The following is a 24,345-nucleotide window of genomic DNA, read 5'->3' on the forward strand; positions in this document are numbered from 1 at the left end:
GCCCCACCATCTCTCCTTAGTTCTATATAAGCACACAGCCTTTTGCAATAAAATTGGAATTCTCCTGGTGAAGTGTCTTTGCGTGGGGAATTCTTTCAGGCTGGTCTTCTCCTTACCCTGGAAGCTTAGGAGAAACTAGCTGTGATCCCAGCTCTTTCCTTCAGTACTTTATACAGTATCTCTGTACAGAGGTACCTTTCCTTGAGGCTGTGACTCTCATAATTTTAACACAATGGCCTCAAATGGTTTCTGTGAACCTGGCAGGAAATTAGCAGGAATGCTGAGAGTGGGTCCTATGCCTGAGGGGATGAAGCCCAAGTGCACTTCATTACCTGTTTTCATTGGTTTTTTAATGGTTCTTTTTTTTCTTTTTATTTGTCTTTCTTCCATTTATTTATTATTTTATCAAATTGGTGTTTTATAGATATACATGGAGGTGGAATTTAATGGGGGTTATTCATACATGTACATATATCATTTGGTCAATCTTGTCTCTCAGTTCTTCCCTTTTCCATCCCTCCTCACACTTTTATACTTATGCTGCATCCTATTTTTCCAAGAACATGGTATCATTGATACTGTTACTGGTTTACTGACCAACACTGAAAATTTCATAAAATTGAAGTCTTGAAGCAATAAGTACAACTGCCCTGAGGATTGTCTTTATTCTGCCATGAGTTCACATGCTTCTATTGGATAATTGTTTTTAACATTTATGTTTTGGTTGTATGGGGACACACAGTTTCTTTATTTTATTTTTATGTTGTACTGAGGATAAAATGCAGTGCCTCAAACATGCTAGGTGAGCACTATACCACTTAAGCCATAAACCCAGCTCTAGCCAGTATTTTTTAAGTTTCTGTGTGTCATAGCTGACTGTGAGTACCAGGGCAAACAACATGGACTAACTACTTGTAAATTTGAGATTTTCAACAAACAAGTGTGTACAGCAATCCACATTATTAAGTCTAAATCCATAATAAAATAAGGTCAAGACTAAAATACATCTTTCTGCACAGTCACATTTGCTATTCTGAAATGAAAAAAAATGCTATCTATCAGTCATATAAAAGCAATTATATTTAGCTTGTTATTTTATTCAGTTTATGATACATAGTATAAATAACTGTGATAAGTCTTTGAATTAAGTGATATATAAAAAATTATGAATTACTTACAGTAAGGAATAGAGGCATTACAATAAACATCAAAATTGTTTGATCTCAGTTTTTATTATAATTATATTCCTATAAATTGGATTCATATCCTTATATCTTACATAATGTTTATAAAATCTCTGTATAATCCTAGTTCATTTATAACATATCCAAACCAGACATGATTGTCACCAAAACAAAAATGTAGTTACTCCAGTGATGTACAGAATAACAAAGAGAATTGTTTAAATACTGAGATTAAATTAAAACAAAACTAACTATATTACTTATAAAAGACTAAAAATCTTTAAGGTGGATGCCTGCAAGCCAAGACAGTATATTCTGGGCAGTGTGATGTCTGTCTGTCTGTGTTTCTTGTATCATAAGTTCTGCATTTTATTTATTCTGCTTTGAGAGCAAACACATAGCCAAATATTCCCCATAACCCATCACGTACAAGTTTAGGAAATACTTCCCAGCAATCATCTATGACATAATAACAGTCAAAGGACAGCTATAATACCAAAAATAAAGTCAACATTTAAAATTGGGGTCAAAAATAATATTTAGTGATAAGAATCCCTTAATTTGATACTTTAAAAATAATAAAAACCTGTCATGAGGCGGCAGAATTGAAACTTATGCAGTTGGGAGAGAAATAAAGAATGTCCAGACACTTCTGCCCCTTTCAATGCTTTATTCATTCAAAATATACAATGTAATTTCACTCTATAAGTTCTTAATAGAGAAAAATGGTGATTCTTATTGCTAGGCACTGCATAGACATAATAAATTCACAGCAAACAATTTAGATTAATTAACCACAGCAGACAATTCTAGATTATTTTGCAGTTTTATTCTAAGAACTGCAAAACATACTTATGACAGGCTAGTCATAATTAAGACATTCCCTTTGCATGCTAAGTTCAAAAGTCTCAAGCCTTAGCCTTTATCTCCAGCAGATACACACTCACTCAAACCACAGTAATAAAAAAAAATTAGGTCCAGAACCAAGGCAGGCTATTCCTGGCATGAAGTGGATGACCTGTTGAGGAGACGTTCTTAGAAAGAAGTTGAGGCTCTCACCAAGGTCCAGATGAGGTTATAGAGTTTGAGAGTGATGAGGATCTCACAGAAGGTAAGGAGAATTATGGCAAGTAATGAGATGTCAGTCCAGTTTCTCATCCGGCTTTCCAGCTCAAGTGCATCATTGTTTCAGTTGACTGAATCACTGTTCATTAGCTCTAAATTTACACTAAATTTGGGGGGTTTATAAATCCCCTTGCAATCCTTATCAGCTGCCACCAGATTTCTCTAGGACATCATTTACCCTGGGGTCAGAAACATCTGGTCTGGCAATCTCCACCCTTATTTTCTCATTTTATCTTCTTATCAGGAGAGGACAACCTGCCAGAGACTTCACTGTGTTTATCAGAGTAAAGGAAAATAATTGTCTGAGGACATATTGGAGAGATCTGTGGGTGTGCCTGGTGAGACTGCAGATTTCAAATTGGAGTTTTAAAAATGGAGTTGCTTAGGCTCAGGCCTAAAGCCATTCTTACCATCCACCCACTTGATTCACATTGTACATCCTGGGAAAGAGGGTGCCTGAGTTTGCAATGTGAATCATCCATTCCATTGGCCAAAGGCCAGACTTCACATATGTCCAAAAGTCACTGTTCATTGTGGCTTGTTGCATTGTTCTCTAACCACCAATAGTGATCATAGTTGAAGTACATCTGGTTAAGAACTGCTGCAGTCCGGCTGCAGTGGGGGGGTGACAAGCAACTTCTGTACGTTGATACAGCAGGAGTGGGAGCCGTTTATTGTAGGACAGGAGTGGCATTTATACATTCCACACAGCTTATCTTAATTAGCATAAACTAGATACAGCAGTCAACCAATAAGGAATTTCCACACTTAATGGCTCGCTTTTGTTACTTCACAAACCACTCCCTCTGGCATTTTGCCAGGCACCATCCAGACTTGTTTACAGACTCTAACATTTCTCTGGCAAAATGCCAGGTGCCATCCTGACTTGTTTACAGACTCTAACAAAGAAAAAAGTGGGTGCAATTAACCCAGGGACTAAAATTATAATATAATCAAAATCAAGTGGTATGATAGGGTTGAGAAATTTATAAGTTTTTCTTTCTTGTAAGTCCCAATGGACTAATTCTGTTACATTGTCCCAGTTGATTCTAATAGTCACTTTTGACAGTAAGGCTGTCAAATGCTCTGAGACATATTGAATCTAAATATTGACTAAATACAAAAAATGAGGGTGGTTACTCTAATTATATATACATAGGCATTGCAATTCCAACTTTCATCATTTCATCATTCTGTGTTCATAAAAATACAAAACTTTCATCTTGGAAAACAGAGCCTGGGTTTTCCTGAATCTACCCTAGTTCTACCCATTTCTTTAGATCAAAATCCTCATGGAACTCTCTGAGATCTGCATCAATGTATTGCCATAGGTTTGCATATGCATATATTTTGGAGTAAGGGAAAGAATCCTTTAAGGATTAGACTCTAATTTTATTTTTTCTGGATTGTTCCAATATTATGTACTATTTAAACTTGTCTGTAAGTATGGAAATTGACCTGGGTAAGGTGAAATGGACTTTGGTCCTGCTATTAAAATCACTATTGCAGCCTGTTTAGGTATTATGTCCTGTAGTATTTTTTCTGGATAATATGCTTTACTCATAAAAATGCATATCTGAAACAGTTGCACTTTGGGAACTTGTACCTAATGAGAAGGAATGAGTGTATGTTATTAGTTGGGTTAGGGAGAAGTAGGACAGCTAAATTGTGAGAAAAATAATAAAGAAATAAGACTTGATCTTAAGCTTCTGTGGAGCAATGTCAGCAGTGGCAAGTCTACAATGTTCTAATAGCACTATACTCTCTACATTTTCTATATTCTGACAAGATTCTATATTAAAGTGAGAGTCATGAAAATTTGAAATGAATAGATGGGTTATTTGACTTTTAAAAGCATCCCAAATGGGTGGTAGTTTATATGGGTATATCCATCCCCCAGCACAAGCTTTATGAGAAATCCAAGGGTCTGGCCACAAACATAGCTCTGAAGTACACACCAAAAAACTACAGTGTTATATATGAGATACAGTGGCATGACCTTTCTTTACATTTTTCATTAAAACATCTGTTGACTTCTGATTAATGGTCTCACATTCCATTGTTTCCTGCTTCGCTTAAATACTAAATATCTTTTTTTTCTATTTTTTATTGTTGGTTGTTCAAAACATTACATAGTTCTTGATATATCATATTTCACACTTTGATTCAAGTGGGTTATGAACTCCCATTTTTACTCCCTATACAAATTGCAGAATCACATCAGTTACACTTCCATTGATTTATATATTGCCATACTAGGGTCTTTTGTATTCTGCTGCCTTTCCTATCCGTTACTACCCCCCTCCCCTCCCCTCCCCTCCCCTCTTCTCTCTCTACCCACTTTACTGCAGTTCATATCTCCCCCTTGTATTATTTTTCCCTTTCCCCTCGCTACCTCTTGTATGTAATTTTGTATAACCCTGAGGGTCTCCTTCCATTTCCATGCAATTTCCCTTCTCCCTCCCTTTCCCTCCCACCTCTCATCCCTGTTTAATGTTAATCTTCTTCTCATGCTCTTCGTCCCTACTCTGTTCTTAGTTACTCTCCTTATATCAAAGAAGACATTTGGCATTTGTTTTTTAGGGATTGGCTGGCTTCACTTAGCATAATCTGCTCTAATGCCATCCATTTCCCTCCAAATTCTATGATTTTGTCATTTCTTAATGCAGAGTAATACTCCATTGTGTATAAATGCCACATTTTTTGTATCCATTCGTCTATTGAAGGGCATCTAGGTTGGTTCCACAGTCTTGCTATTGTGAATTGTGCTGCTATGAACATCGATGTAGCAGTGTCCCTGTAGCATGCTCTATTTAGGTCTTTAGGGACTAGACCGAGAAAAGGAATAGCTGGGTCAAATGGTGGTTCCATTCCCAGCTTTCCAAGAAATCTCCATACTGCTTTCCAGATTGGCTGCACCAATTTGCAGTCCCACCAACAATGAACAAGTGTACCCTTTTCCCCACATCCTCGCCAGCACTTGTTGTTGTTTGACTTCATAATGGCTGCCAATCTTACTGGAGTGAGATGGTATCTTAGGGTGGTTTTGATTTGCATTTCTCTGACTGCTAGGGATGGTGAGCATTTTTTCATGTACTTTTTGATTGATTGTATGTCCTCCTCTTAGAAGTGTCTGTTCAGGTCTTTGGCCCATTTGTTGATTGGGTTATTTGTTATCTTGTTGTCTAATTTTTTGAGTTCTTTATATACTCTGGATATTAGGGCTCTATCTGAAGTGTGAGGAGTAAAGATTTGTTCCCAGGATTAAATATCTTAATTTTCTAGTGAATCTGTTACAAATTATCTGCATAGCAACTCAACTAAGGTGTGTCTATATAGTACTTCAAATCTGGTAGCACACAGCAAAGTCTTAAACCTAAATTTAAGATTACTTACAACAATTTTGCAAGAATCATTATGTTGTTACAATCAATATATGTCAAAATGTTAGCATCAAGTGAAAGATGGAAGCAATTTTCAATCAATGTCATAAAATGGTATTCTAAGTTTCACAGTCTGTTTCTCAGGAAGTCCAGGTAGGTGTTAACACAGATAAGTGAGTCCAATAGTATCCAAGAGAGTTGTAAAGTGCAGGTAATATTCATATATATTACATCCACTTCTCCACAATCAGAGGTGATTTAGAGTGGCCACATAACCATCTAATATTACCTACATGTGTCTTGTTTTAATTTCTTTATACAATTTAGCATGTATCCTGAAATTTTTAAGACTATCATAAATATGCATATTAGCAATGCATAATGGAGAATTTCTTTTATGTCCTAGAACCAATTTGGAATGTGCCAGCATAGGGTCTCAAACTTGGGGAGCTTATAGAATAAATCTGCCCAAAAGTATCATCATCAATTGACTATATTATGTGTGTTTGATAAAGAATCTGTTTTCATTACATATACTATCAGTGAGACAATGTGATTTGTGTTATTAAGATGTGCAATATTTAATGTTATTTGGACATCCTGTCTCTGTAGTTATTCTATATTATGTTCAATCTGGTTTTGAAGTTTCCTCATATGTTTCAATTCTATGTAGGGCTTATCCTCATCTTTTAAAAATACCATATTATTTTATCATGTGTGTTTCATCTGTATCTGTTGATTTGAGAACACTGTTTCATATTTACCTGATTTAGTGTGTAATGTGAACTTCCATGTGCTTCATGGGTTGTTTTACATTCACCAAAACACATATTGATGTCAGGATATTCCGAGTAATAATTATAATAATGATCATCACTATGAGAGGTGCTGTCCGATGTGTCTTGTGTAGTTGTCATTGTTTGTGTTGTAGGGCATATGTGTTTACATGGGTATACAGACTGCAAAAAGATTATTTCCCAATGGTATTACTTCTTCTTGTGGGACAATTATAGTGACCTTTGATGTATGTAACTCATGGTTTATGTGTCCAAAGTATAATAAGTCATTGTGTAAATTGGTGTCACTGAATCTTCTGGTAATATTGTTCCAGGATAATGTCTGATTTTAGTGGTTTTATAGGTTTATTGTGTTCATTTTCTTATCCATTTTCTGTATAAAAGCATCATAATATTCCTTTGGGGCTGTTAGTGTCTGAACTATAGTTTTTCTCTGTAGTTGAGCTTGAAGTATGATACCTGTGATTGTATTTAAAGATTTAGAAATCATTTTTAGTCCATGAATTTTTTTGTCTCTAATGGGTTCCAGGGATGTAATTCTAACATCTAAGTCCTCTATGATTTGCACTAACAATTTCTCCTAATGCTAGTCCAGCTATAGTTATCCATTCTAAAAATCTCCCTTGTTCTCCTAATGTGTTTTCTCTGTATTGTTGTAATGTGCCATGTTGTTTTCTAAGGACATCTCCCATATAGCTCCTTAGCATATATTGCTGTGTCTATAGTTAATGTTATACTCTGAATTATGGGATTTACAATTATTGTAGAGGAATTTGTATATTTGGTATTACATAAGGTGCTCTGGTGATTGTGGTTAGTCTTGTACTTCTCTATATAATTTTACTCTTGATGGGTAATGTGCTGGAATTAGTTTATGTGTGACATTAACACCTCCTCTAATAATTATATATGGTTGGAGATGGTCCTTGATGTAACAACTTCAAAGGACATGGGTAATACAAACAAATACATGTTCTTTTTTCTGCCATGATCTTTTGGTAATTAAAGATCTGTTAAAGAGAGGTGCATGAGCCACAAAATCATATTGACTTAATTCCCATGGCTTGTTCCATTGTCATAATGGCATATAGAACTGGTACAGTATATTAGTATGATCTACTCTATATTGTGATTCTCTATCAAAATTCATGCCTGCTCTTTGCCACCCTGATTAAGACCTTTTATCTGTTGATTTTATCTTATACCTGGGTAGAAGTAGGTGTATTCATTTTTATTTTCACCTCATTATACTGATTCCATCAGTATGTCTGGTGTTACATAATAATCTATTCACACAGCTCCACTTATGTTAAGTTTATGGTCTGATCCTTTGTATGGGTATGGTATTATGCATGTTTTGTTATCTGTTATTACATCTCAGGGAATTTAAATGTCTAATATGTTGTCCATGTGTATTTCAGGTATTTGGTCATACATAAAGAATACAAACATACCTTATATATAATCAGAGATATGATAGGTTATTGTATAATGGTGTATTAAGAATTGTAATGCAGCAAAAAATTAAATAAATAAATAGACACATACATATGTATATACAATCTGGATGTGCATTTGTTGTCATCTATACTATGGGATATATCCATAAGTCTTTTAACTTCTATTAGTTCTTATAGAGACATAAACACCATGTTGTATTATGCTTGAGTTTCTGCATGGGGATCATATTGTGTGCTATAAGGTGTTATGAATAATGCATTATGAAGTGCTATATAGTCAAAAAATGCCACTAGACTCTTTTCTAGAAGCATTATATGAGGCTTAGGTGAGTCCCAGTGGGTACCATTGTGTGTTCATATGTGTCCAATTCCATGAAACATTATAAGTTAAGTGTTCTCCTGTTGTATATTTTATTAAGTTGGGTTTTCTACATGCTGATCTAGTGTATAGTTTTCCTTCTTATTCTTGCAAAGATATGATCTATTAGCATAATGTGTGAAATTATTAAAATATATGAAGGTCTATCTTGTGCTATTTTTCTTGAGAAATTATATATGGTGTTCAGTAGATTCAAGAACATCTCCAAAGTTGTTTGTTTTAATGTTCCTATACATAGTCAAATTTTTATGATTGTACTTAAAGAAAGAGTATTCTAAGAATTCTTGTGAGGGGCTGGGGTTGTGGCTCAGCAGTAGAACGCTTGCCCAGCACATGCAGGGCTCTGGGTTCGACGCTCACACCACATAAAAATAAATGAATAAAGATATTGTGTCCAACTAAAAAATAAATATTAAAAAAAAGAATGCTTGTGAGGTTCCTCTTGTATAAAGATGTACACCAGGGGTGCCTGAGGGTAGAAACTGTGCAGTGTACTGGTCAATGAACATTGTTTTAAAGCAGAGGTAATCCCAATGTAGAAGTCCCTATTTTGAAGATGGCCAAATTTGTTTCACCATTTTATAAGGCTGAGGTATGAAATCTGTAAAAATTATAGGAAATTTATATTTGTGTACCTAATGGTAATATGTCTGACCATGTCTCAGCTTTAGGAAATGAGTCATTATCTACCTTAAAATCTGATGTTACATGTAATAAGTCAAATTTACTATAGTATGAGAGGTTAGAAAACTCTATGACACAACATACTGTGGTGTTTTCATTATAATCTCCTTAAATGGAGTACCATACCTCCTCAGGACATGTGAACATAAGTGCTGAATTATTGTAATGATGGAATTTTACCTCAGGATAATATGAATTTATTATGTAATTGGTTTGTGTAGGAGGTTTTTGGGAATTGTCCCCATTGAGTTATGTGTGTGTGTTAAAATACATTGCTTATTAGTAATCTATATGCATGAGGTTTATGGGAACATGGGTGAAAAGAAGAGTGATAGAAATTTTAATTCTGTAGCCCTTTGTATTTTAATTCTGTAGGCCTTTTCCCCAAGGTTCCAGGGTGTCAGGCCTAAGCTCTTGTAGGAGAAAAGCTGGTTCTTTCTCAGGGTTTGTGTAGTTTATTCCTTGGCCACCTCCTTGCTGCCCCTCTTCACATGTCTTCACACAAAAGGAGCCATATGAATGCCAACAGGACTTATTGGGTGGCTATGTGTGGTAGAAATTGGTGGTGGCATAATCCTAGTGGCCCTTGTTCCCTGGGCAATGGAGTGTGCACCACCTCCATACTTCAGCAGGAGATGGGGAATGGCAGGAGGCACATGGATGGTTGTGATCTGGACCAGACTGGGCTCATCTCAGTTCCAATGTGTGTTTAAGCTTCCTTGGAATGAACTAGATGTTTTGTAATGCTGAAAGTGATGGAGGTGGACACCAGGAGATGAGCCCAAGGACTGAATGGATGCGGGGATCCTGGGAGCCCAGGACAGTGTTCTTCACAGCAGGATGGCTCACAATAGTATGGCAATAGAGGGGCTGTGGATTACCTGCAAAGGCCAGGGTCATGGCCACTTTCTAGGCCACAGGGTGGGGTGGGGAGGAGGGCAAGAGAGAAGATTTTATGGTGCCCCCAAAATTTATTAGTGGTAGAAGGGCTTAACATAATCTTCAATTATGTAACTGCACATCAAAATTTTATTAGGATTTTATCTCACCCCAAGAAAAATGGTACTATGCAAACTGGTGAGAATTTGGAAAAAAATCAAATGCATATATAACCTTGGTGAATATATAAATTATATTAGTCAGTATGGAGAATATATATATATATATATATATATATATATATATATATATATATATATATAAATATATGGATATATTTATATATCCATGTATGTGAATATATATATGCATAACACACACACATACACACAGACATACACACACACACACACACACCTGCTACCTGGGTATATATCTTTGGGAAAAAAGTCAGCATACAAATGAGATAAGTTTATAACCATGTTTATTTTGGTACTATTCACAATAAGATATGAAATCAACATAGATGCCTTTCAAAAAATAAATGTAGAAAAAATTGTTGCATATACACAGGATGGACCTATATTTTGTCATAAAGAAGAATAAAGCATCTCATTTGCAGGACAATAAATGGAATTGGATATTACTGTGTCAGATAAAATTAGTCATAGAAATATTTGTACCACAAAAATTCTCTCACTTGTGGACACTAAAAAAAAAGCTATGAGGAGAAGAACGATAACACAGATTATTTTTAAAATATAGTGGGATGAGAGAGAGAGAGAGAGAGAGAGAGAGAGAGAGAGAGAGAAGAAAGAGAATGAGAATGAATGCATTAGAAGAAGTGAATTTGATCAAAGCCTGATATATGCAAGTATGCAAACAGAATAGTCAAACCCGCTAATCTAGAATTCATGTAATTGAAGCATTAATGTAGAAATATATATACAATGCACATTCAGTAACTTTAAGAAAAAAACTGACGTGCAAAAAATGAAACTAAAACTGGTACAATAACATACTTGAATATTGTAATAGCAATGATATTGACAATGATTTCTGGGAAATTACATACATTAGTCAGTTGCACATTCTACCACAAAATACCTGGAGAAAGCAATTTATAAAGAAAAAGTACTCATGTACCTCAGTTTTTAGTGTTGAATTGCATGGTGTCTTCCTTGCTCACTTCTGGAGAGGAGCCTAAATTGTGGCACACAGTGGCAGATCAATGTGTTCAAGAAAATGGTCACACCTCAAACTAGAAAGCAAACAGAGAGCACAGTTTGGTTTCACAATCTAATCAGCATGCCCATTGGCCTATGGACCTACACCTGAAGGTTTCTAAGGGTCTCACCACCATCCAGTTTCACCACTGGGAGACCAGACATTTAATACATAGGCCTTTAGGAGACATTCAATATTTGGCATTTAACATGATACCTAAAGCATGAGCCACAATACAGAAATAGACAAGCAGTACTATGCCATAACTCAAAGGTCCTGTTGAGCAAAGAATACAATACTAAAAAGGCAACAGAGTGAGAGAATAGATTCCCAAACCCAATATATGACAAGGAGTTAATAACCAAGTACATGATAGGCAGTACCAACTCAAGAACAAGTAATAAATAAAAACCCATTTGAAAATGTCAAATAATCTTAATAGATATTTCCCCACAAAAACATAGAAATGAAAAAATTGTATAAAAAGATGTCCAGTGTTAAGCATTATTATGATAATGACTATCAAAACAATAATAATAGTACGTAAAATCTGGTAAAAGGCTATCATTGTAAAATATGTGGTCCAGGCTTTGGGGAAGTTTGGACATTTCTTTACTGGATTTTGGTTTGGGCCAGGCAGGTATTTACATATTTCTGTCATGTATATTTGTTAAGAGGACAGATCTCATTAAAATATTTTTATCATGATGAAAAATTACAATCAATAATGTAAAGTTAAAGGTATATCCTCACGTTTTAGATCAGATTGTGATTGTTGCACAATTTTGAATAGTTTCAAAAATAAATCAATAAATAAATAGATTTTTTTAATTGTCTAAATATTTGGATGTGTACACTTCAACTCAAAAAATCTGTTTTAAAATATATATTTTTTTAAAAGCTGACTCAATATTTCTACTTCCATTGGAAATAAAAACATGTTTGTAAAAGTACATATATATGTACAACTATTCATAACTTGTGAAATAATTTAATTGACATATGTACTTTTTTAAAATTTACTGTTTTAGTTGTAGATAAATGCAATACCTTTATTTATTTTATGTTGTTCTGAGGATCACACACAGTGCCTCACACATGCAAGGCAAGTACTCCACCCCTTACTCACCACCCCAGTTTGACACATGTACATCTTTATAGTACAATATAATAATTAGATACATATATTGATGAAAATGGTGTAATAAGTATCTTTTCTCCTCACATTCTTATAATTTCTAATTGTTGACCACATTTACTTTCTTCTAGTAAATCTCAATTATATCATCAATTGTTGTAGGTATATAATAGAAAACCTTAACTAGTCACTCCTACCTATGTGTGTGTCAATTTTAAAATTTACCTACAACTGCAGTTTCCAAATATTCATCACATTATTATTTTACCTGCTCAAAAAAAAAAGTCAAATTATTCAGAGATAAAGAAAGTGATGCCTGTAATTTCAGCAGCTTGGGAGGCTGAGGCAGGAGGACTTCAATTCAAATCCAGTGTAGGGAACTTAGCAAGGTCCTAAGCAAATTAGAGAGACTGTCTCAAATTAGAAATAAATAAATAAATAAAATGATTAGAGATGTGGCTCTGTGATTAAGTGCCCCTCAGTTCTATCCCTGATGCTAAGAAAATAAATAAATAAATAAATAGCATAAAATATGTAAACTGCTTATACACAGAATAACATGGATGAATATCAAAACATTATTTTGAACAAAAAAGTAGACACAAAGGTGTATATCCTGAAGGGCTGGGATTGTGCCTCAATGGCAGAGTGCTCACCTAGCACACATGAGGCACTCAGTTAAAACTTCAGCGCCACATGAAAATGAATTAAATATATTGTGTTCACCTACAACTAGAAAATTAATATTTTAAGAAGTGTATGTCATTTTTTAGTCTATAATGTTTGATAAGTGATTAAATTAATAAGTTGATCAAAATCAAAGCAAAGCTACACATGGTCAAAGCAGTTGAGAATTATACAAGATACTTTTTACATTAGTGAATATGACTCTCATGGTGAGGGTGCTGAATCCTGCAGAAGAGGGACAGTTACTGGTTGGGTTTGTTTCCAGGTAGAATGTTGGAATGTTGGCCTGGTTTTATGTTGTAGCTAGTGGATCCATGGTTACTTTGCAGAGTCCTGTGGTGAGTAGGTGCCTTGGAGGAGCTAAAATTCCCTGTAGAGGTTGAATTTAGGCTAAAGTATGACAAGCTTAGTGAGGTTGGTCTTGAGTGATTTTTCTCAATAACCTGAGGCCACAACTCAGTTTTTACAACCTCCATAGGAGATGTAGGTAGGCCTACCTATCATCACTTTATTTGTGAGTTTTTTATTTTCACTCAGAATTGCTCCATCAGTTAGAAGTTGACTTGAAGGTAAGATGTGAAAAGCAGTGTGAAGAAAAGTAAAAACCCCTGCACAGTTAAAGAAAAATGCAAACTCATCAACAAGCTGAATGCTGCTTAAGAGTGTGAAGGGACTGTCATTCTTGTAGAATGGCATGATAGAGAAAGTGCTTTTCCTTATCTCCAGCTTTACAAATGCTTACAGAATAGTGAAGATCACCAAGTCATTGCTCATGGAGGAATAACCTTCACTGGTACAAGGACTAACTGAGGAAATATACAAAAATATACAAAATACTAAAGATGTGGTAATGGAGATGTTAAACATACTGATATTCACTAGAGGTCAGGAAAGTCATGTTACAAAGAAGTTTTTTTTTTTAAACATTCAAGAAAGACAAGTGCTATGCACTGATGGTTGTGTGGATTCATTCTCATCCAGCGTGGAAGTCCATGGAAAAGTGTAGAAGAGACTGTGCCTGTGAAGTCTCTAATCAAGACCTCTGAAGACCAAGCAGGAGGCAGTTCTGATTTCATTGTGCAGTTACCATGTATATATGTTCAGGGAGTAGCTAAGCAGATTACAAGAAGCCACCAATACAATTTCTGGCAAACTGTCCATTCAGTGACCAATCAAGGAGTAGGCCATGGAGAAAAAGCAGGGACTGCAACACATGGCCTCATGCCCAGGGCTGTGTCTACAGTAAGTGGTTTGCCACTCACACACCTAACATGGGGGAGTTGTTCACCACTCAGACACCCTTAACATATGCCATGTATGCAGTACTCCACACACTTGTCTTCACAGATGGTCTTTAAGACATCATTGTGGCCTTGCCTGTACTAAGGTTTCTTAAGGAGCCAGGCTGTGCCCATAAGTATGGTCTCTTTCAGATGACGTCATTGTGGTCAGGTAATGCATGAGTGTATCAACCTAATGGACAGGAGGTTTGCAACCTTCACATGGGGACACAGCAGCAAGTATGCTTATAAATAATTGTTGCTTGAATTCTCCTTTGACTTGTATTCTTTATCAGATAGCATTGAGTTAAAACTCTCTGGCTGTAAAATCTCATCTATCTGACAGAAAGATAAATATGGTGTATTAAAGAGTTAAAAATTTTCATTCAAAATTAAATTAAATCAAACTGTGTTCAAGACAGCATTTTATAATTACTATTTGTATTAGATGTATAAATCAGTAATTTATGGTATATGTTTTCCTGTGACAGAGCTGTTCCAAGAACCTCATTGGCCTTCTTTGCCTCAGGAGGATCCAAGTTGTGTGCAGCTCTGACTTGAGAATATGTTCAGCAGGAGGAAATTTTCTGCCTGTTCTTGAAGTCTGTGGTCTTTGCTACAGCTTCATTAAAAGTTTATCTTAATAATCTAGCAAAAACATGCTCACATTTCGCATTTTTTCCAACTGTATTGCTCTTTACTTTCTCACAAAATATTTCAGAAAATCTTCTTTTACAAAGGTGTTTATCCTTGAGGGTTCTATTGGGTAAAAGACATATGATGATGTGATAATTTTTAGGGTCATTTTCAGGGAGGTTTCCCCACATAGATGCATTGGGTGAAGAACATATAATATGGAAAATATACTAATAACAGGATTGTTAAGTCAATTAACTGTGAACAGGCCAGTGCCACCTAAGCCATATTGGAGCCTAATGTGAATGGGAAAAAATATAAACATTTTGTAAATAATATTCTATAAATTTTTAAATGAGTGATTTATAATTTATTTTCTCTCTATATTACAATTATAAAGTGCATGATTTATTAAGTAGTTTTAGTAGCCACTGACAATACTCTTTTTCTAGAATTTTTTTTCCAATGGTCACAACTCCTAAGTTAAAGTACTAATTTCCTGTAAGAATATATGATTAAAGAAAAGGGGTGCAATAGATGTCCTTTAAAATGCAGTTTAATATTGCTTAGGGGTCAGCCATTTCTCTCTTAATATAATAATGGATAATATTAAGACATAACAATTATTAAGACATAACAATATGTGCATTTAATGTGGTGGATTTCTTTTACTGCATGATCACTGCAGGAAGCATATCTGCTCAAAGAAAAGTGGGGAACATTGACATAACTGTTACTCATTTCACTGTCTCAGAACCTGACACCTCTCACTGTTCGTGAATGTTCTCTGGAAGTTTCTCTCACATGCTCATGATGTTGTTCCCAGAATTGACATATTTAGACCTGAATGATGGCTCCTATTTGGGGAATGAGCAAACAGTGGTTATTATTATTGTGAAGGGGCACAGCAGTTGTGAGTGCCTTCATAACAGGTGACACAGTGAGTGCATGCATAACAGGTGACACAGTGAAGAAAGAGTAGTGTATTTAAATAGGAAATTTGGATGCATTTTTAGGGGAGGAGACTTGAGAGAGCACCGTTTAACTGGATTTTAAGCAACAAGGACTGTGGAGGTCATAATGATCCACAGTTGAGGGCAAGCAGGGCTTTATTTATAAATGGGATGGGTCTTTAAGGGGTGAGGGTATTTTCACAGAATTTACAAGCAAGTGGTTAATTTCACAGAATAATACACCTGGCTCAATAGTGGAAAGGACACTCAAGATTAATTCTCAACCGTACCAAAAAATTCTTCCATGGTGACATACTAACTCTGTCCTCACATATTGGGTCTTTAATTGTGCAGAATTTCCATTCTACTGTTTTTATAAATATGAACAAGAATACCTAAGATTCTCCCTAATGGAGCTGAGGGGTTTGATCTAAACTTCCTCAGTATCACAATGCATGCTGAAGTATTCCCCTCCTTGACCCTGGGAAGATAATATCAACTTCTATTTGTCGTAAAGACTGGTACTGCAATTGGGTATGTAATTCTGCAGACTGTCCCAAGGTATCTTATGTTCTAACTATCAGGTTACCTTGAGACAATTATATATCTCTTTAAGGCAAAGGGTTCTGAGGATCTGTCTCACAATCTGTTTTTGGTTGCTCAAAACATTACAATGATCTTGACATATCATATATCATATATTTGATTCAAACGGGGTATGAATTCTTATTTATCCCACGTGTACAAATTTCAGGATCACAATGCTTATACAACCATGTTTATACATACGGCCATACTAGTGTCTGTTTTATTCTGCTGCTCTTCCTATCCCCTTCCTCTCCCCCCTCCCCTCCACTCCCTCCCATCACTTCTCTCTACCCCATCTACTGTAACTCATTTCTCTCTCTCTATTTTTCCCTTCCCCCTAAAATCCTCTTATATGTAATTTTGTATAATAATGAGGGTCTCCTTCCATCCTTCCATCTTCCTTGCAATTCCCCTTCTCTCTCCCATTCCTCCCACTTCGCATCCCTGTTTAATGGTAATCTTTTTCTTATGCTCTTCCTCCCTTCTCCGCTTTCAATCACCCCCCCTTATATCAAAGAAGACATTTGGCATTTGTTTTTTAGGGATTGGCTAACTTCACTTAGCATAATCTGCTCTAATGCCATCCATTTCCCTGCAAATGTCTCACAATTATTATCTTATGAACCACTGATTCTACTGTGTTTAATGTTCAGTGCTGAAGAAATTTAATATATAATCATTAAAAGATACATAGTATTCAAAAATATATTTTTTGAAATTATCCAGAATCTGCTAAACCTAAGCATAAATAGCTATTCAAAACTATTTTCTTATTTGGTTCTCCTGTAGATTATACAGAATCATATCTATTATAATCCCTAACATAGATGTGAAAATTGAGTTTCAGAAGTTACCCATTATGGACTCACAATTCTTGAATGCAAGGGCTATAACACGATTGACTTTCCAATAAAGATATGTTATGACTTTCAGCCCCATGAGTCCCTTGGAAGACAGTGGACCAGTGAACCTTGTAAACACAAGGAACCAAAGAGTAGTTGAAGCAGGAGAGTGATATGATTAGATTTTTGTTTTTAAAACATTATTCCAGTGATAATATGAGCCACTAAATTTTGTTTATGAAATTAGGATTGCTTCAAAATTTCTCATGAGAGAGGGGTGAGACTGTTCTTAGCAAAGAGAAACTAACATATCCCAAAATACAAGTACTTACAAATCAGAAAATGAAAGAAAAAAATTATTATACAAAGTAAAAATAAAAGTTTTATTTAGAGCAGGAGTCTAAAACACTTTTTGACACATGGGATTCTTGAGACATCCAACTCCATTCTGGCCCTTAGGGGTCATTCACATATTGGTTGTGTTTCATTAATTCATTGAAACAACAAATGTTTCTCATTCCAGGTAGTTCTTTATGTGCTTTTATTCTCAACAGAGAAGAAAAATGGACAAAATAATTTTGAGGTCTGAAAATTTAAATTTATTTGAGATACAGAAAACATTTTAAGTATAATAAGTTACATAAAATATTTGGAAATGAGTGTTATTGAAATATAAGAAAAGTAAAAGTAAGATAAATTTGGAATGTCCTCTCATGGTAGAAATCAAATGATGGTAACAAATCAGGAAGAATAATTTCAACAAGAAATGAAAGAAACTAAAATATCCTCTGGAGTGAAAAATTTATGAGAAATTCTATGTTGAGTATAAAGTTCCATTTTAGCACACTGTTTTCAATGGAAAGAAATGTTACTCTGAAAAAATGTGTTTATATTTATACATGCTTTATAAATGAGAGAGAGAAATAATGTGTTTATATTTTTACATACTTTATAAATATGTGTCTCTGTGTATGTGTGTGTGTGTGCCTATGTGTGTGTGTGTGTGTATGAAAGAGAGAGAGAGAGAGAGAGAGAGAGAGAGAGAGAGACATTCATAAAGATTCATAAATTCATAAATTCTTAGGTAAGAAAGAAATTAAAAATTTAATGTCAATAGTTAAAAATGACCTGGAATACTGTTTTCTCACTATTTCCATAGTAACCAATTCTAGGACTTTTTATTATTGTTGTTGGTAGTGGTGGTATGTGTCTTATTTCAACACCATCCCATGCTTGTAGCAGAGTTGGCTTCAGTCATTTTCCTCTACAAGCTGTTCTAAAAACAGCCAAATCTCCTAAATGTTGGAGTTTGCTGGAGCAGTATTTCTCTACATGTGGTCCCAATGCCAGCAACTTTAGACTCATAGAATGACTATAAATTTCCATTCACAGGACACCCCATTTATCTGGAGTAGCAGTGGTAGTGATCCTCTGCTTGGCTAGTTTCCTTATTAGCCTAAAAAGTAAGAAGCATTCTGAGAGAGGACACCTTAAGAGTCACTGGCATTTACCAGAATGTAAGGGGGCCTCCCAGGAAGCTTCTGGAATCCTGCAATTGGTACAACCTGATAGATGCTCTGGAACACAAATTATAACAGTAGCACCTGATGCCTGTATTCATATTACTCTATTTTATTTATTTATTAATTTTTGGCAAGAATTTGAATTGGGATAGTTACCACCATTTATTTGTGGCAAGGTACTAGATTTGAACTCTAAATAGATCACATAGTCCATAATATTTGAACCTGGTGATTTATAAAATATCTCCAGTCAATATCATTTGCTATAATGGAAATGTCCTGTGTCTATCCTGTCTAATCTAGTAGGTTCAAGCACATGATATTTTGACATTTATATCCTACAACAAAAGAACTAAGTTTTTCACTTTGATGGATTACATGGCTAATGATCACAAAATTGGGTAGCACCAATCTGGGACACAAAAGCAGAAAATGGAAGCATTTCCTCCAAAACCTGGAAAAAGACAGGGATGCCTTTTTTACCAATTCTATTTAACAGAGTTCTTGAAACACTGGCCAGAGTAATAAGACATATGAAAGAAATTAAAGAGATATGGATAGCTAAATAATAACTCAAATTAGCACTATTTGATGACAATAAAAATCTATACCCAGAATACCTAACAAATTCCACCATAAAACTACTAGAACTAGTAATGAAGTCAGCAAAATAGCAGCATACAAAATGAAGACCCATAAATCAAAGGCATTTCTGTATATAAGTGAACAATCCTCTGAAAGGGAAATGAGAAAAGCTACCCTATTTAGAATAGTATAAAAAAATAATAAAATACTTGGGAATCAACTTAATGAAAGAGGTAAAAGACCTATTCAATGAAAACTAAAGAAACTTAAGAAGAAAAAAAAAAGAATACATGAGAAGATGAAAAGATCTATATTTTTATTGGATTGGCAGAATTAATATTGTCAAAATTACCATACTACCAAAGTCACTATGCATATTTAATGCAATTTCAATCAAAATCCCAATGGCATTCCACATAGAAACATAGAAATCAAAATAAGAAACTCAGGATAGCTAAAGCAATCCTTAGCAAGAAGAGTGAAGCAAATGTCATCACAATACCAGACCTTAAAATGTGCTACAGATCAATAATAACAAAAAAAAGTATGGTGTTGGCACCAAAATAGACTTTTAGACCATGGTACAGAATAGATAACACAGAGACTAACCCCCATAATTACAGTTATTTAATATTTAACAAAGGCATCAAAAATGTACATTGGAAAAAAGACAGCCGCTTCAACAAATGATGCTGGGAAAATTGGAAATTTATATGAAATAAAAGAAAATCAAAACCCTATTTCTCACCATGCAAAACATTCAATTCAATTTGAACCAAGGACCTTGCAACTAAACCAGAGATACTGTGTCTGTTAAAAGAAAAAGTGGGCCCAAATCTTCATCATATCTGATTTGTTCCCAACTTCCTTAATAAGACTCCACAGCACAATAATTAATATTAAGCATTAATAAATAGGATAGATTTAAACTAAAAAAAAATGTTCTTCTCAACAATCAGTGATGTGAATAGAGAGTCTACTAATGGGGAAAAATTCTTACCCCATGCACATCCACTATAAATCTAATCTCTAGAATATATAAAAAACTAAAAAAAATTTAAAACTAAACAAAAAAATATATATATAACCCAATAAATAAATGAGCCAAAGAACTGAAGGGACACTTCTTAGAAGATGATATACAACTAATCAACACATACATGAGAGAAATTGTTAAACATTCTTAGCAATTAGAGAAATGTTAATCAACACTTTTCTATGATTCCATCTTACTTCAATCATTGAAGAAGAGAAAAAGCAATAAGTGTTGGTGAGGATGTAGGTAAAAGGCACATTCTCATACAATGCTGGTGGGACTTCAAATTGCTGCAGTCAACCTGGAAATCAGCATGGAAATTCCTTATAAAACTTGGAATGGAACCACCTTTTGACACAGCTATTCCAGTCCTCATTATGAACCCAAAGGATTTAAAAACAGCATCCTATAGGGACACAGCCACATCAATGTTTATGGCAGCACAATTCACAGTTGCTAAACTGTGGAACCAACATAGATTTTCTTCAGTAGATAAATGGATAAAGAAAATGTGGTGTATATACACAATGGAATATTATTTAGCATTAAAAGAGAATAAAATAATACATTTGCAGGTAAATTGATAGAATTGGAGAATATAATGCTAAGTGAAATTTTCCAATCCCCAAGAAACAAATGCCAAATGATTTCTCTGATTTAAAGATGCTAATTCATAACGTAATGTGGGAGGGGCCAAATGGGAGGATTAAATAAGCTCCAGATAAGATAAAGGAGAAAAGGAGACAGAGGGGAAAGAAGGGGGCATGGGAGTAAGAAAGACATTAGAATATGATTTTTATCATTATCTTGAGTACATGAAGCCACAAAGGATGTGACTCTACTTTGTGTATAAGTGGAGATATAAAAAATGGTGCTCTATAAGTGTAGTATGAATTGTAAGGCATTCTGTTGTAAATAACAACTTAAAGTTTTTAATAAAAAAAGAAATACATACATTTAAAAAAAATAAAACCCCAGAAAATATTTATTAGGTAATTAAGTGTTGTTTTATTTTAAGCCATCCCCAACATCTTATTCCTACATAAAGATTTGCTTAAAATTAATAATTTATTTAAAAAATTAAAACACTAATTTCAAAGATAATGAAATTTGACAAAAGTAGATTTTGAAGGTTTTATTATTATTTTGAATTGAAAATATGACTGAGTTTGAACATGCAACTGTTGTCTAATGAAAGCATTGAGCCTTTAAAAGTGCCTTCTGTTTGCTAAAAAGTTATTGATAGAGAGTGGAGGATAGATAGAGACAACTGTGTGGGAGAGTTTGAAGTGAGCTGGCCCTAGAGAAATGGCACCCTTCCTATCCTAGGGCAAACTGTTTTTCAAGAATAATGGAAGATTCAAAAAAGGGAGGTGTGGCCCCAATCCTTGTAAACAGGCCGGGCGGGGTGGGAATGGGGCGCCCGAGGCCGGCCCGGGGCGCACAGCGGCCGCGGCCGTAGTGGCAGCAGCGGGGCGGGCGGTTGCGCGGCGGGCGACGCAGGTGTGATGGGCAAGTGAGGAGAAGCCACCTCCCTGTCTGGTCTCAGCATGACCGAGTGCTTCCTGCCCGCCACCAGCAGCCCCAGCGAGCACCGCAGGGCCGAGCACGGCAGCCGGCTGACCCGGACGCCCAGCTCCAAGGAGATCAGCCCCACAAAATTCCCTGGACTTTACCGCACGGGCGAGCCCTCGCCCCTCCATGATGCCCTGCACGAGCCTGCCGATGCGGCATCGGAGGATGAGAAGGACCATGGCAAGAAGAAAGGAAAGTTCAAGAAGCAGGAGAAGAGGACTGAAGGCTATGCTGCCTTTCAGGAAGATAGTTCTGGAGATGAAGCCGAAAGCCCTTGCAAAATGAAGAGGTCCAGGGGAATCCATGTTTTCAAGAAGCCCAGCTTTTCTAAAAAGAAGGAGAAGGATTTTAAAATAAAAGAGAAACCCAAAGAAGAAAAGCATAAAGAAGAAAAGCACAAAGAAGAAAAGCATAAGGAGAAGAAGTCAAAGGACTTGACAGCAGCTGACGTTGTCAAACAGTGGAAGGAAAAGAAGAAAAAGAAGAAGCCCATCCAGGAGGCGGAGGTGCCTCAGGTGGATGCACCCAGCCTCAGGCCTGTCTTTGGGATCCCTCTGCCTGCTGCGGTGGAGAGGACCATGATGTGCGACTGCGTCCGCCTGCCTGCCGTGTTCCGCGAGTGTGTGGACCACGTGGAGAAGCACGGCATGAAGTGCGAGGGCATCTACAGAGTGTCAGGAATAAAATCAAAGGTGGATGAACTAAAAGCAGCCTACGACCGAGAGGAGTCTCCAAATTTGGAAGAATACGAGCCCAACACTGTCGCCAGCTTGCTGAAGCAGTACCTGCGAGACCTGCCAGAGAATTTGCTTACCAAAGAGCTGATGCCCCAATTCGAAGAGGCCTGTGGGAGGACCACGGAGAGCGAGAAAGTGCAGGAATTCCAGCGCTTGCTCCAGGAACTGCTGGAATGTAACTACCTTCTCATTTCCTGGCTCATTGTGCACATGGACCACGTCATTGCCAAGGAACTGGAAACGAAGATGAACATACAGAACATCTGCATCGTGCTCAGCCCCACTGTGCAGATCAGCAATCGTGTGCTGTATGTGCTCTTCACACACGTGCAAGAGCTCTTTGGAAACGTGGTACTAAAGCAAGTGAGGAGACCTCTGCGGTGGTCGAACATGGCCACCATGCCCACGCTGCCAGAGACCCAGGTGGGTATCAAGGAGGAGATCCGGAGACAGGAGTTTCTTTTGAATCGTTTACATCGAGATCTGCAGGGTGGGATAAAGGATTTACTTAAAGAAGAAAGATTATGGGAAGTACAGAGAATTTTGATAGCCCTCAAAAGAAAACTGAGAGAAGCTAAAAGACAGGAATGTGAAACCAAGATTGCACAAGAGATAGCCTCAAAGGAGGACATTTCCAAAGACGAAATGAATGAAAATGAAGAAGTCATAAACATTCTCCTTGCCCAGGAAAACGAGATCCTGACGGAGCAGGAAGAGCTCCTGGCCATGGAGCAGTTCCTGCGCCGGCAGATCGCCACCGAGAAGGAGGAGATCTAGCGCCTCAGAGCCGAGATTGCCGAGATCCAGAGTCGCCAGCAGCATGGCCGGAGCGAGACAGAGGAGTACTCCTCTGAGAGCGAGAGCAAGAGCGAGGATGAGGAGGAGCTGCAGCTCATCCTGGAGGACTTGCAGAGGCAGAACGAGGAGCTGGAGATAAAGAACAACCACGTGAACCAGGCCGTCCATGAGGAGCGCGAGGCCATCATCGAGCTGCGGGTGCAGCTGCGCCTGCTCCAGACACAGCGCGCCAGGGCCGAGCAGCCCGAGGATGAGGAGCCCCGCGACGGCGTGCCGGAGACAAAGGCGGCCAAGGAGCCCGTGAAGCCGTAGCCCAGCAGAGACCGCCGGGAGACGCCCCTCTGAGCGCCCAGGCAGTGGCGCTGGAAGGCGCCTGTGGCCCAGAGTGACCAGCGCGACCGGCGCTGTCCCTTCTGTAAAGAGGCCTTCTTTCCTCAGACTCCTCCTCACGTCGGCTCGTCAGGCTCAGGGTCCCGGGGACGGAGCAGCGGACGTTTTCCAGATAGTGTCAGCTTATGGGGAATTAATTTTCTTTGTTAACTTAAAATAACTATTTTAACCCTTGAGTGGCTTCTTTTTAAACCAAAAAATCGTGTTTCTTTGCTTTTCTATCACAGCAGAATCAGGATCTCATTAAGGTGGGGACACCAAGCCACGTCTCTGCGCCGCCTGTGGCTGCGGCCCGGGCTCCTGCTTGTGCCTTTCACACCTCCTCGGTGCAGACCATTCGGGGAGCTGCCTCCCGTGTGCCGGCCGGCTGGTGGCTCTCCGGTCCCTTTGCCCACTGTAGCCCTCCCACAGTTCTGAACCACAGTCTGCAGCCCAACACCAGGTGGCCTCGGTGGCAGG

At 37.0% G+C, this 24,345-nt stretch overlaps 1 pseudogene; it reads left to right on the forward strand.

Annotated features, from left to right (window-relative positions):
* Positions 1-21,936: 21,936 nt before the first annotated feature.
* LOC143398875 (ralA-binding protein 1 pseudogene) lies at positions 21,937-23,841 on the forward strand (annotated as a pseudogene).
* The last annotated feature ends 504 nt before the right edge of the window (positions 23,842-24,345 follow it).

This window comes from Callospermophilus lateralis, chromosome 5 (assembly GCF_048772815.1).
Source record: "Callospermophilus lateralis isolate mCalLat2 chromosome 5, mCalLat2.hap1, whole genome shotgun sequence".
NCBI lineage: Eukaryota > Metazoa > Chordata > Mammalia > Rodentia > Sciuridae > Callospermophilus > Callospermophilus lateralis.